Raw genomic sequence first — 15,044 nt, 5'->3', positions numbered from 1 at the left:
TTTCTCGTTTTCCAAACAAGTGGTTTTTGACCAAAACCTCCAATATCACGTTGTCTTTAGTGGTATTAATCTTACAACCACGAGATAACAATCCTTACCATTAAATCAAATATGTGCTACTTGGTACAAGCTTCCACGAATACAAGAAAATGGGTAGATAAACTTTCTCATTTTCCAAACAATTGGTTTCTGAGACTTAAGAGAGAAGAAGAGAAAAATAAATAGGAATACTCGAATAGCATAATACATTAACATTAGTCAATGTAATTTTTTTATATTTTTCTCTTAAGTAAAATCATTGAAATCATTAACAAGTTTATCATTGTTATACTCCATTACTCCTCCATACAAGTACACAACTATGTATATATCAGATAAATTCGTAGTAGGAATTTCTCTGAAAAAAAGTCTACTTTTATCTTTATCAATCTTTCGAGCCAATCCACAAAGAAAAATCGTATAAAATGTTTAAACCCAATACATGTTAACTTATACGTACTCCGTAACTAATAAGAATATCCACATGTCACATGACACTCTCCCGGTTTTCTTTTTTTCGCTATTATTCCATCCACGTCATTACACTTTAAAAAATGGATAATGTTAATGTTTTATGTAGCCCTTAGGACTATATATAAGCATTAAATACATTCTTAAAAGGTTGTATAAAATTAGGAATTCATGACAAAAATACGCGTAAATCAGTGTAATTACGGAGTAGTATTTATGTTTTTATGATTCCTAAATTTATACGATTTTCTAGTGTGTATTAAATGCTTATATGTAGCCCTTAAGGCTATGTATAGCATTTTCCTTAAAAAAATTTAGAAAACAAACTTAACCATTGAACTATGTCTTACTTATCTTTAATTGCAAAAAATATATCAATATATAACAACATAATATACAAAAAAATCAATAAAAGTTTGATTGAATTATAAATGTCATGCACCATTGTTTTAAATACGAGAATTAAATCATGAATATCATTCACAGTTCTAATACATATAATAACATTGGGCGTTGATCGGCCGAAAATAATGTCCAAATGACTCTGACATTTGTACATTTGTACACATCATATAAGGCTGTATTAATTCAAAATATAGACAAAAAGATTGAGCTAAACTAAGATTGAGCTATATAGATTACAACATAAGATTCTATCATTCTATGAATATAAAAAAGACACCCAAACAAATATAAAAATTCCAAAGTTTCATAAATGTGAAATTTTGGATCAAATGTACATAAACAATGACAAAATCAAAAGCTGTCTCATTCTCTGATTTTCATCAGTAATCCTCAAATGATCCAGCTAGCTTAGACTCATTAATCTTTATAATAATATGATTTTCATAATTAAATACTTTGTATTACATTAAACCGTACCATATTTGTTCAGAAACCATTACCCAAACTGCCAAACAGAGCTCTAACCAAGATTCTATATTGTATTAATCAGTTATAAAATTAAATTAAAAACTATATATTAAAATAAATTTCTACGTTACATTTACATTCTTTGTGTTTATAAACCTCCTTCCCTCAAACCTCCACGTCTCATTTCACACCATTGCATCAAAATTCTTGAATATTATTATTCTTTCTTTCTCCGGTCGAAATAAACAATCTTCTGTACGGTGGATATGGGCGAGTTAGGAGCAAGTTATCGGTTCGATAACCGGGGAGATAAAATGATGGTGACGAGTGGACGAGTCCACGCTGCTGGATCATCCGAGTTAACGGCGTATCCGGTGCAGTTGACTCGGCCGAGTCGTGTATCAAAGAAAGGGAAGAGATGGGGTAAACGACTCAGTAATCCGGAGGTGAAACGGAAGAAACGAGTTATAAAGTATAAGGTTTATGCAATGGAAGGTAAAGTCAAAGCTTCTTTTAGAAAAGGGTTGAATTGGATTAAGAATAGAGTGTCTTCTTTTGTTCATGGCACCTGAAAGTTTTGAGATTGTATGGTGGTCAAAGGAGAGAGAAAATTATAACAATGTAGAGGGGGTGATATGAGAAATATCATGCAAAAATTGTAATTTTTGATAGCTTTTTGTTTATGGGATTTGATGAAATTCTCTTTAATCCTCATTAGTTTTGTCTAAAGAAAACCGCAAGGGTAATGACGATGCAGATAGAATTTGATTTCAAGTTTGGTATCACTACCCCGTTATAATTAGTTGTTGTTTCTTATTTGCGATGTTTGTGTATATTTAATTAATAACGGAACCATCGAAAAAAATGGTGAGAAAAATTAACATCATTTGTATGTATATCGATTTTAAAAGGTAACTAGTATAATTTCTTTCACTTATAAAATCGATTTGATTCGATTCATCATTTGTTATTTGTAAATGTGGTTATGAGAAGCTATTTCTTTTCTTTTTTTTTTCTTTTTTTTTCCCTACTAGTATAAAATTCTAATCCAATTACTCAAATCAAAGGATCAAGAATATGATAGATGGTATACGCATAAGCTTTGAAATGTAGACATATTTGATACTCTACAAATCTACAAGATCTTAACTCTATAAAGTATAAATGAAAGCATAAGATTTTTTATTTTTTTATTTTTTTGACTCAGACATTAAGATTTTAATTGCAAGGGTTCATTTATATGGAATTAGGTGTAGACGTAAAATCGTTGGCCACAAATAAGCCTAGGCAAGCCGAGTGTTTGAGTGTGTATATATGTTGGCTTATTCAATTGTTCGAGTTTGGAGCGAGCTACGTGGTACAATATGCTTCACCTTAAGAAAAATAATTCCTAATTAATAATAAAAATAGTAAAAATAAGTTGAAAATATAATTCCTAATTAATAATAAAAATAGTAAAAATAAGTTGAAAAGAATGTGGCTTGACCATTGCCAAGAGAAACCAACGTTGCAAAGTGTTGTTCCACTGAAGTCATCATCCCATAGCAGTCCAACTTACAACGTAGCCCTGCGCACAGCATTCTGCTAGCCCAACATCAGAAGCCCATACTATTTTAATAAAATAACATCAACTTTTAATAAATTTTTCTAATATATATTAGGACAAAGAAAATAAAGATATAGGAAGTATAAAGTATAACATATCAGTCGAATTTAAATAGTGGGAAGAATCCAATAACACCAATAACTAAAGTCTAGTTTTTTTTTTTTTTTAAATTTGTGAAACGGAAGTAAAGTTTTGTTATTTGATACGGAGTACCAAGTGTTTCGGGTGAAAACAATGGGACCTTGCCGAAGGTCCGATGAAACGGAGAAGACTAGATTCGGTCCAAGTAATGTTGGGTAGAAGGTTTCCTGCACAGTAAACAAACGTAAACTAGCCTCGGGGGTGTTGCCGAGGAAGGCCCCTCCGATGCTAAAGTCAGTACAATGTGTAGAAAGAGAACACTATGCAAGAGAATTTGTTGCCTGAGGCTTTGCTTGAATTAATGAGAATATATCAGAATCTATGAGAATCTCCATAAAAATGTAATATTGATGGCTTTTATACCTCTTCATACATGGAGAAGTTGGGCCTAGCCCAATTGGCTTGCCTTGAGGGCTGATCTTTGACTTTAGCACAATTGGAGAGTTGAACCTTGACATTGGGCTTTTAATTGGATCATTTAATGCCTAAGCCCAATTGGACTAAATTGGACCCAAACAACTTGCCCCCCAGACCCGATTTGGAAGGATGACGGGTCGGGTTTGATTTAACCAGAAAAGGAGGGAAGTGAATGATTTAATTAATCCAAAAATTTGAATTTAAACCGTAATTAATGAGATAACAACGGTTAAGGCGGATGATTGTGGAAGTTGGGCGGATAATGGGCAGTTTAATCGCAAGGTCGTGTGTTTAACGGTTACTTAGTGGGGTATTTAAGAGAAATTGAAACGCGGACTCCCCGTATTCCCATTTATGGAGATATAATCAGAGGCGCGTCATCTCTCCTCACTTATTCACCAACACAAACCCAGAATTCTCGAGAGAACCCAAGAACCCGCATCAAAACTTCGCAAATTCCCCGAGCATTAAGCTTAGAAACTGAGACTTGCCACTACGAACTCGTAAATCGGCAACTTTCGCTTCAGATTAAGGTAAATTCCTTTGATTTCAGTTTATTTCTCTTCGAATTCGAACTCCTTCCCTCTTTTTTTTCGACTTTTTTCTTCGAAATTATCAATGGCAAGAGGAGTTAGGGGTAGAGCCCGTGCTCCAAGAAGAGCAAGGCCAATTCCCGATCCTAGGAACAGGATTGGGACCTGGAATGGACAAAGGCCAGAGTCTGACCCTGCTGAAGGGATTAGGGCGACTCCAATTTCCTCGTCTCCTCCTCAGAGAACGGAGGGGCCGAGCGCTTCTGGACGGGACGATGAAGTTCCCGCTGTCCTTTGGGATATCCTCCCCGGGTTTTCAGAGTGGGAGAATGCCGAAGTAGCTTCGGCCATGATAAAGAACCGCCCCTACTCATGGTGGGTGGAGAATGCCGAACAATATCGGTTTGCCGAGCAAATTGTGTTGCATTACGACATTTTTGAAGCTGATGGGTATTGGTGCCGAATGCCCGTGGCATCCGATAGAATCCATCGTCCACCCCCGGGGTATGTGGGGGTGTACACAAGACAGCTTCAGTATGGGCTGAGGTTCCCTTTGGACGTATTCGTCCGAGACTTGCTGATCCATTACAATATCTCCCTATGTCAGCTAACTCCCACCAGCATCCGAAGGGTGATGACATACTTATGGGTCTGCAAGTTCTTCAAGTATGTGCCGAACCTGCACTGCTTCAAAAAGCTTCATCGGCTAGTGCCAAATATTCAAAGTGGGCACGGAAGTCATGGTTCTGGGTGGTACCGAATTGAGTCTCGGCCCCAGTACCTAACCATGTGGCCGAACGACTCTTCAGAAAAGGACTGGAGAGGTCAATGGATTTGGGTTAGGGCACCCACGGACCCGGGCCACCCTTGCGTCTTCAGCGCTCCCCAGTACCTTGCTGAGCCTGATCCCGACATGGGAAGTCTAGGTCCCCCCGCAGATAACGGCTCAGATCCAAATCTTAGTCAACAAAATATCTTCGGCAAGCTGCCGAATCGGGGGGGCAGCGGCTGAATGCAGCATATCCCGGAGACTTGGCTCCCCGATACGCATTATGTTTTCCAAGAGAACATGCTAGCAGCTGTTGGCCTCAGCCGAAAGTTTAAGGATGGTAAGCTTCTTCGGCTGGGGCCGAGGCTTTTTAATTATCTCTTTTTCTCCTCTCACTTCGCTTTTTTATGATGTGCCAACCTAACTGAACTGACCTTTCCCCTTTTCTTTTTCAGAGCGGGACGAGACCAACGTCGGCATTAACTACGCTCGTCTTAGTGTCAACCGAGAACGAGTTGTAACTGATCGGGCCCCGTCTATCACTGAACCGAGGCATAGGGAAGTTCATCTAGACTCTTCCCACTTCCAAATTGAGGCTGTTGCTCTGTATCAGAGGCAGAAGCCTTGGTGGAAGAAGAGAGACCCCTGGTTTCAGCTGCTGGACGAAGAAGCTGAAGCTGCCCGTACGGCCGAAGAGGTTGCACGGGTTATCGAAGCTTGCGAAGGAGGAGAAGGGTCCTCTAGAGCTGCTGAAGAAGAAGCTGCAGCTAGGGCAGCTGAAGAAGACGAGGCTTTGCTGAAGACCTCGGTGAGCTTTCAGACTTAACTCTTTTTTTTTTTTTTTTTTTTTTTTTGTACTCACATTCTTCCTCCCCCCTGTCTGTTACAGTGTGAAGAGATTAACAGACACAGAGAAGGGAAAGCCCCTGTTCGTCCCGAAGACCAGATACAAGAAGAGTCTTCAGACTCAGACATGGACGAGCAGCCGCTTCAGAAAAGGCGCCGAAGAATGGCCATCATCGGCCCGCATGACTTTCAGCGGAGGCCGATGACCATCGCGTTGAAATAAGGGAACCCGAGGAAGTCAATGGATCGCCGAGGGTTCCCCGGCCACAACCTCAATCACCTCAAAAGACCCCTCCGCCACCTCCTGAGATGGAGGTGGATCATAAAACTCCCGAGTCTAAGGGAGGGGTCCAAGAAGAAGTTTAGGAGAGTGCTGCTGAGCACAAGAATAAGGATGCCGTGATGCCCAGTGCTGAGGGTTTCACGGCAGACATTGGAAGAGAGGTTGAGGCTTTCGTCCTCACCCCTGAAGAAGAAGAGGTCATAATAATTGACTCTTCTGAGAAGGATGATGCTGAGCCATCCAAAGCTAAAGAAGCTCCGTCGTCATCCTTTCCTTCCTTCCAGACTCTGCAATCTGGAGAAATGGGTTTCTCGGCCCCCCGAATTCCAATCCCAGATCACATCTGGGACCTCATATGGGGTCAGAACCGAGAAGGTGCTGCAGCCTACTTCGGCGATTTTGCTGGCATGTCCGAAGTAGATAGGGCAAGAATCTGGTCGCTGAAGGCCACTGCTGGGATGGGCGAATCCAGCAGATCAGTTCCTGACCCAGCCAGGTCTAACCAACTGCTGATGATGCAAGTGATTTTCCTTGCATTTATTTCCTCTAAAATTCAGCTCTATTTTTATTTATTTTTTTTAACTTGTGCTCCTGTTTTCAGTTCGTGCACAATCAGAATCTCACTGTAGAGCTGATAGATACCCTACAAGATAGGGTAGACGCTGCCGAGCACGACAAGAAGGTAGCCGAAGAGGAGTTAAAGCTTGTTAAGCTGAAGCAAGCAGCAGCTGAAGAGAAGCAGCAGCTGAAGAGAAGCAGCAGAAGGGTGAGGAATACGAGAAAAAGGCTGCTGAAGCCTTCAGAACCTTCTGCGACGCTATGGAGAAGGAAGTTTTTCCTCCACTGATGGAAGGGGAAAAATTCCTCCAAGAGCACATGGGAGTGGACGTCTCCAAATTCAAGGCTGCCATTGAGAGCCGAATCCAGGAAGGAGTTGCTGCACAAGCTGAAGTGCAGCAACGGCTAGAAGCTCTTGAAGCCAGCAGAATGGCTGCTGAAGAGCTGCTCCAAGCCAGGGATGTCCAACTCTCAGAGGCTGCTGCTGCTGCTGAAGCTCAGAGAGCTAAGCTCCAAGAGGCTGAGGATCAGCTGATGGCCAAAAAGGAAGAAGTGGCCTAGGCTCAGACAGAGGCTTCCCAAGTTCAGCAGGAGCTGAATGAACTGAAAGGTTCCTCCTCCAAGCTCGCCGATGAGCTAAAGAAATCCAAGGAAGACTTGGAGGAGACCCAGAAGAAGTTGGCTGATGCTGAGGCTCTACTCAAAGTCCGTGTCTATACCCAGGAAGAATATGAAATGGGTTTCAGAAACGGGTTCAGAGTATGCCGAAGAGTCTGCCTTCATGCTGAGCCGAAGCTGGACTGGTCCAAATGTGCTGAATGGATCCAGAATCCCGAAGACCCTCATATGAAGTATGCAACTCCAGTCGAAGCTGAAATTCTTAAGGCTGAGGAAGCCGAAGAAGAAGCTGAGAGAATGGAGTTGGAGGCTGAACAGAGGGAAAGGGAGGCTCGGCAGAGTGCAAAGCCTGCTTCTTCTGCTGCTGGGGCTGAGACCACCATGGGGCTCAACAATGCTTACCAGTCTGATCCTCGGGCTGAAGCATAGGAACTCGGGCAGTCGTCTTCAGAATCTTGCGGTTCATCATGCGCTCAACTTTAGACTTGCCGCTTTCTGAATTTTTTGCCTTGTTTTTTGCTTCAGCTTGCCTTGTCGTACAAAACAGTTTATTTTTTGCTTCTGTACGTATTTCGGCAGCTGTTATTTTCCGCTTGTGGGCGGCTGCCGATACAGTTTATTTGAACTTGTAGCTCAATTTCTGAGCATAAATTATTAATTTGATGTTCTTTTCTTCAGCTGCTTTGTTTTTGAATGCTTTTTTGTTTCTTCAATTCTGCTGAACATAAACTTGCACTGGTAGTGCTTCTTGCCCCCCCAGAAATTGAAGTATGGCTTCAGCTGAATAAATAATTTCTTTATTTCTTCAAAATGGATATCCGAAACACAGGGCCAACTGAAGGCAATGTTTCGGATAATAGCTTTCTGGGATACAAGGCTCAGTTAAGGCAATACCCCAGAATTGTCCATGGACTCATGTCTTTGGAGAACAAGTCTTACTGAAGTTTGACTTCAGCTGAAAGACCAGTGTTCTTTAAAAAGACGAGTTTTGTCAGCAATCTGAAACCCAGTTACCCGAAGGCGAAGGTTTCAGACGAGGCTGAATAAACAATTTTCAACTGTTGCTGTTATCCTTGATTTTCTGTCTATCATTGAAAAATGGATATCCGAAACACAGGGCCAACTGAAGGCAATGTTTCGGATAATGGCTCTCTGGGATACAAGGCTCAGTTAAGGAAATATCCCAGAATTGTCCATGGACTCATGTCTTTGGAGAACAAGTCTTACTGAAGCTTGACTTCAGCTGAAAGACTAGTGTTCTTTAAAAAGACGGATTTTGTCAGCAATCTGAAACCCAGTTACCCGAAGGCGAAGGTTTCAGACGAGGCTGAATAAAAAACCCTTAAAGAGTAGATAGAACCAAGAAAACTTCGAAAGGATAAAAAGTTGTAAACATTTATATAAATGGTGGCTCCAAGGCCTTTCATTAGTTCAAAATGTACTTACAAAGATTGTTCTGCCCCGAAGGGTTTACACATGATATTTTTTCAGTACATCAGCGTTCCAGTGATTTTTCAACTCAGTTCCATCCAACTGCCGGAGTCGGTATGTCCCTGGCTGAAGCTCATCACAGATTTCATAAGGTCCCTCCCATGCAGCTGAGAGTTTCCCATGGATTCGGCCTTTCTGAACTGCAGCATCATTCCGAAGGACAAGGTCTCCAATTCTAAGAGGCCTTGCATGGACCCTTCGGTTATAAAATTTGCTGATTCTCTGCTTATAAGCGGCCATTCTGTCTCGGGCTGAGTCTCTTACTTCGTCAAGGAAATCGAGAGATTCCCTCATCAGTTGCTCATTCTCAGCCGAGAAGTGGTGCACTCGTAGGCTCTCAGAGCCAACTTCCACTGGAAGGACGGCTTCGGCACCATACACCAATTCAAAAGGTGAATAGCCCGTTGCCTCTTTTTCAGTTGTCCGAAGGGACCAAAGGGTTCCAGGGAGCTCCTCCAGCCACTTGGACTTTTGATCTTCCACCCTCTTCTTGAGGGCATTTAGGATCTGTTTATTTGCAGCTTCGGCTTGTCCGTTACTTTGCGGGTGGCATACCGCTGAATATGCCAGTTTGATGTCGAACTGATCTGTATACCGCTTCAGCGGTAAGTTATCAAATTGCCTCCCATGATCGAAGACAAATACTCTCGGGATGCCAAATCGAGTGATGATATTCTGCCAGATAAATTTTCTGACAGTTTGCTCTGTAATGTTCGAGGCTGCTTCGGCCTCGATCCATTTACTGAAGTAGTCGACACCAACTATCAGCCATTTTTACTGGTACACAGCCTCTGGAAATGGTCCCAGTATATCCAGTCCCCATTGGGCAAACGAGAGTGGATTAAGGATCGGCTGAAGATCCCTTGCTGGCTGATGGATAACTGTAGCGTATTTTTGACATTTTTCGCATTTCCGAACCAGCTCCTTAGCATCTGCGATCATGGTGGGCCAGTAATATCCAGCCCTCAATGACTTGTGGGCTAAGGTCCTTCCCCCAATGTGGTTCCCACATATGCCGAGGTGAATCTCCCGTAGGATATAATCTGCATCTGTTGGTCCCACGCATTTCAGCAATGGGGCTGAGAAGGACTTTTTCAGAAGTTCCCCCCTGAAGACAATGAACCTTGAGCTGGTTCTCTTCATCTTGGAGGCCAAAGCTTTATCTTCGGGAGTTTCTCCCCGAAGCTTGAAAGCTAGGATGGGGTCCATCCAACTAGGCTCTGGGTCAGCGCAGCACACTTCAGGTGCTTCGTCGACACTTCTCTCTCGGCGCACTTCTACATATACAGATCTGTTCAGCTCGGCAAGAGATGAACTGGCAAGTTTGGAGAGTGCATCGGCTTGAGTATTCTGACCCCTTGGGATCAGCTGAACGTCAAAAGTTTTCAGCTCTGCAATGACTGACTTGATCTTGGCAAGATAAGCTATCATGGAGGGCTCTTTGGCCTCGTAGCTGCCGCTGATCTGATATGCAACTAGCTGAGAGTTTGTTTTCAGGCAGACATGATCGGCTTCCAGGGAGATGCACAATTCTAGGCCGGCGATTGCTGCTTCATATTCGACTTCATTGTTCGAGGCCTTAAAAGAAAATTTTAGTGCATACTCAAAGGATTTGCCTTCGGGAGAAGTTATCACCACTCCTGCCCCCGAACCGTTTTCGGTGGAAGATCCATCCGTAAACACGGTCCAGACTTTCTTTTCACTGTCTAGTGCTTCTTGGTATGAGCATTCGGCCAAGAAATCCGCTAGAGCTTGAGCCTTAATGGCAGCCCTCGGACGGTAGCTGATGCTGAATTCGGTGAGCTCAAAAGCCCACTTGGCTAGCCTACCAGATTTTTCAACCTTGCCGAGAACTTTTTCCAACGACTGATCAGTTAAGACCACTATCTGATGGCAATCAAAATAGGGCCTCAGCTTCCGAGCAGCTACTACTACCGCAAAAGCGACTTTCTCGAGTAGAGGGTAGCGAGTCTCGGCATCCGTCAGTGTATGACTGACAAAATAGATCGGTTGCTGACTTTTACTTTCTTCCTTCAGCAATATTGCGCTGATGGTGGCTGGGCTAACGGCCACATACAGGTACAAAGTTTCTCCTTCAGCCGGGCTAGCCAGCGTTGGGAGTTGAGCCAGATGCTCCCGAAGCTGTTTGAAGGCGTCTTTTTGCTCTTCCTCCCAAACGAGCTCTTTTGTTTTCGGGAGTTTCAGGGCTTTGAAGAAAGGTAACCCCTTATCCGAAGCTCTGGAAATGAACCTCGAGAGGGCTGCCATTCTTCCGGTGAGCCGCTGAACATCCCGCTTTGTTTTCGGCTCAGGAAGGTCGAGCGCTGCTTTGACTTTGGAGGGATTGGCATCAATCCCCCTTTTGCTGACTATGAACCCAAGGAATTTCCCTGACTTCACGCCGAAGACACACTTCTTCGGATTCAGCTTCATTTGATGCTTTCTTAAGGTGGCGAAAGTTTCAGCCAGGTCTTTAACATGGTCCTCAGGTGTTTTGCTTTTGACGATCGAATCGTCGACATAGACTTCCATGTTTCAGTCCTTTTGATCGGCAAAAACTTGATCCACCAGCCTTTGATAGGTTGCCCCCGCATTTTTCAATCCGAAGGGCATCATTTTGTAATTGTACACCCCAGCGTTCGTGACGAATGCTGTCTTTGCTCGATCGTCAGGGTGCATGAAGATCTGATGATACCCCGAGAATGCGTCCATGAAACTAAGCAAGGCATGGCCACTTGTCGAATCGTCTAGCTGATCGATCCTCGGCAAGGGATAGAAATCCTTCGGACAAGCCTTATTTAGGTCCGTGAAGTCAACGCACATCCTCCAGGTACCATTTGCCTTCTGAACCATCACCACATTTGCCAGCCATTCTGGATATTGGCAGGGCTCGATGAAGCCTGCCTCCAGCAATTTTTTGACCTCGGCTGCGATGTCTCGGTTCTTATTAGCGGAGTAATTCCGCTTCTTTTGCTTAATTGGTCGACACGTTGGGTCAACATTAAGCTTATGGGAGATGAGGTTTGGACTTATCCCGGGCATATCAGTTGCCGAGAAAGCAAACACATCTCTGTTGTCCCGAAGGAGCTGAATAAGTTCACAACGGGTGTTCGGATCAAGGTCCATCCCGATTGTTACACATTTCTCAACGTCTCCTTCGGCCAACTCAACTGTTTCAGTCTGTTGGTCCATGTCCATTGCTGATGGACTGGACTCTTCATAATCTGGCCTGCTGCCTATGTCAGCAGGTGTCCCAGTCTTTTTATTCTTCGGCTGGCTCTCTGAGTCTTGCGGTTCAGCTGAAGAGCTAGCCTTTTCCCTTTTGGGCCCTTTACCTCTGGGTTCAGATCCTTGAGCCGAAGCACTTAGGCCTTTCGGCCTTTTTGTGCTTGGCTCTCTTTCTTTTTCTTTCTCCTCCTCATCCTTGTCGTAATCTGGGCGACTACTGGATGGCTTGAGGTAGTTGCACCTTCGGGCGTCCTTTTGGTTGCCCTGTATCCTTTCGGGGAAGCCGGCGTCTGAGACGTAAATCATCAGCTGATGATAAGTTGAGACGACCCCTTGGATCTCATGAATTATGGGTCTCCCCAAAATCACGTTGTACACTGAAGGAGCGTCAATGACCAAAAATTCAATCATGACGTTCCTGGCTGCCTTATCGCAGCCGATGGTGATAGGAAGTGTCACCTTCCCATCTGGATAAGTTGAAGCCCCGTTGAACCCGGATACCGGGTAGGGTAACGGCGTGAGGTGCTTGGGCTTCAGCTTAATTTGATTGTAGGCCTTTCGGAACAGAATGTTTTCTCCGTTGCCACCGTCAACAAGGACCTTACTGACGTCGTGGTTGGCCACCGTGGCGATGATCACCAACGGATCCTCGTGAGGGAACGTTATCCCCCGGCAGTCGGCGGCTGTGAACGTCATGTTTGACACCGGCGACTGGGGAGATTGAATGTCAGCGTTGTTCACCTGGTGAGTCAAAGCTCTAAGGTGTCGCTTGTGCTCCCTCCGAGAGTATATTCCTCCCGAGATAACATTGATCGGAGGGAATTTCCCCTCCGGCTTTTTACTGTTCTTCCGGGGGAAGTCGAGGTCTTGCCGAGAGTCCTTTGCTGACTTCTCGGATTCTTTTTTCTCGCGGTGATCCGCGATGTATTTTTTCAAGTATCCCTTCCGGACCATGTCCTCTATCTGGTCCTTCAGTTGGATACACTCCTCAGTGTTGTGTCCCGAAGACTCGTGGAACTCGCACCACTGATTTTTATTTCTTCGCTGATACCACTCTGGGAGTGGTCTCGGCCTTCGGTAACTCTGCTCCTCCTTCGTCACGCTGTAAATTTTGGCGCGTGGAAGAGAGAGCGGAGTGTAGGATTCGTATCTGCCTGTGTATGAGGCAGATTTTTCCTTCTTTGGGTCGCTGGCCGAAGATTGCTCCGAGGCCTTTGACTTTCCCTTTGCCTTATGGCCTTGGCCTTCAGACAAGGGTATTTGTCTTTGTTTCCCTCCCCCGAATTGAGGTTGGGTTTTCGCTTTGTTCCATTCTTCGGCTCGGATGAACTTATCCGAGGCATTCAGAGCTTCCTCCAAGGTCTGCGGGGTATGCATGACCATGAAGTCTAGGAACTTCCCGGGCTGAAGGCCATTCTGCATTGCAAAAACGGCTAGCCCCTGGTCTAGCTGAGAGACGCTGGATGACTCGTTACTGAAACGGGTCAGATAGTCTCGGAGGCTTTCGGTTTCCCCTTGTTGTAGACTCATGAGTTCTGCAGTAGTCTTCTCTCGGCGGTTTGCCGTGGAAAACTTGCTCCTAAATTTGGAGGACAGATCATCCCACCCTGTTATGGAGCCTTGCTTTACTCCCTTGGAGATCCACGCTTGCGCGACCCCCTTGAGAGTGGTTGGGAAATATTTGCACCAAGTCGCTTCGGATCTGGGGCAAAGATGCATATGAGTCTCATACGAGGCCACGTGGTCCTTCGGATCCGAGGTCCCGTCATATGTGATGTGCGATGGTATTTTAACCGTGGGCACGTGCTCTTCCAGTATCCATTGCTCGAATGGCGAACTGGCGGGTAGCATAACGAGCTTGCCCTTGTTCCTAGCCGAAGGGACCGCGCTCCGCCCTCTTAGAGAGGTAGGAGTGGTTTTCGTCCCTGGATGGGAAGTCTGGGCCTCGGCCGCAGGGAACGAGAGGCGACTGCGCACGCTCGGTTCCTTGCCGCCGAGTCGGTCGAGGACGCTTTGGCGAATAGTCTCAGGTTCTCGGTGAGTAGATTCTGGCCGAGAAGCTGAGCTGCTGCTCTTATGCGTCTCTGGTCGGGAGGATGAGGATCCTTTTAAAAATTGAGGGTTCTTTTTCCTCTCTTTTTCATTTTTCCAGGTATCCTCTTCCCACTCTTCCAGTTCCCGGAAGGAAGGAAGCTTCCCACCATCATGGTCTAGCTTCCTCCGCTGATGCCGGGTATGCGGAGGAGTTCGATCACGAGGTGGTGGCATATTTTGTGCCCTCATCGCCTCCATGAGAACTGCCAGCGCTCTTGCCACCTCCTCCGAGCTGGGCCCCATCAAAGGGGTCCTCGGCCGAGTATGGGAATGAGGAGGCACATTCGATGGTTGGCTTTGGGGCACCGCATGTGTCCTATGATCGGACTCACCCCTGCTAGACCGAGAGTGACTCGGCCTATGATGAAAGTCATGAATTACGGGAGAAAGGGAATCCTCCTTGTATGATCCTCCCCCCGAGCTGGCACCCTTGGGAGAGTTCCGGTCCCGCGAGGGTGATGGTGTAGGGGTTTTAGGCTTTTCGCCCGCTCCTTGACGGAGGCCTTTGCTCTTGCGGTTCTTAGCCATTGCTACTAAGATAATTGCAAGATGATCTTGGTTAGAAATTTGGCTTAAAGATTTTTGAAAGTCTTCCCCACAGACGGCGCCAAATTGTTTCGGGTGAAAACAATGGGACCTTGCCGAAGGTCCGATGAAACGGAGAAGACTAGATTCGGTCCAAGTAATGTTGGGTAGAAGGTTTCCTGCACAGTAAACAAACGTAAACTAGCCTCGGGGGTGTTGCCGAGGAAGGCCCCTCCGATGCTAAAGTCAGTACAATGTGTAGAAAGAGAACACTATGCAAGAGAATTTGTTGCCTGAGGCTTTGCTTGAATTAATGAGAATATATCAGAATCTATGAGAATCTCCATAAAAATGTAATATTGATGGCTTTTATACCTCTTCATACATGGAGAAGTTGGGCCTAGCCCAATTGGCTTGCCTTGAGGGCTGATCTTTGACTTTAGCACAATTGGAGAGTTGAACCTTGACATTGGGCTTTTAATTGGATCATTTAATGCCTAAGCCCAATTGGACTAAATTGGACCCAAACACCAAGTAATAATTTATTTTACA

This window comes from Chenopodium quinoa, unplaced genomic scaffold, assembly GCF_001683475.1.
Source record: "Chenopodium quinoa cultivar QQ74 unplaced genomic scaffold, ASM168347v1, whole genome shotgun sequence".
NCBI lineage: Eukaryota > Viridiplantae > Streptophyta > Magnoliopsida > Caryophyllales > Amaranthaceae > Chenopodium > Chenopodium quinoa.
Note: the sequence above shows the minus strand (reverse complement) of the source record.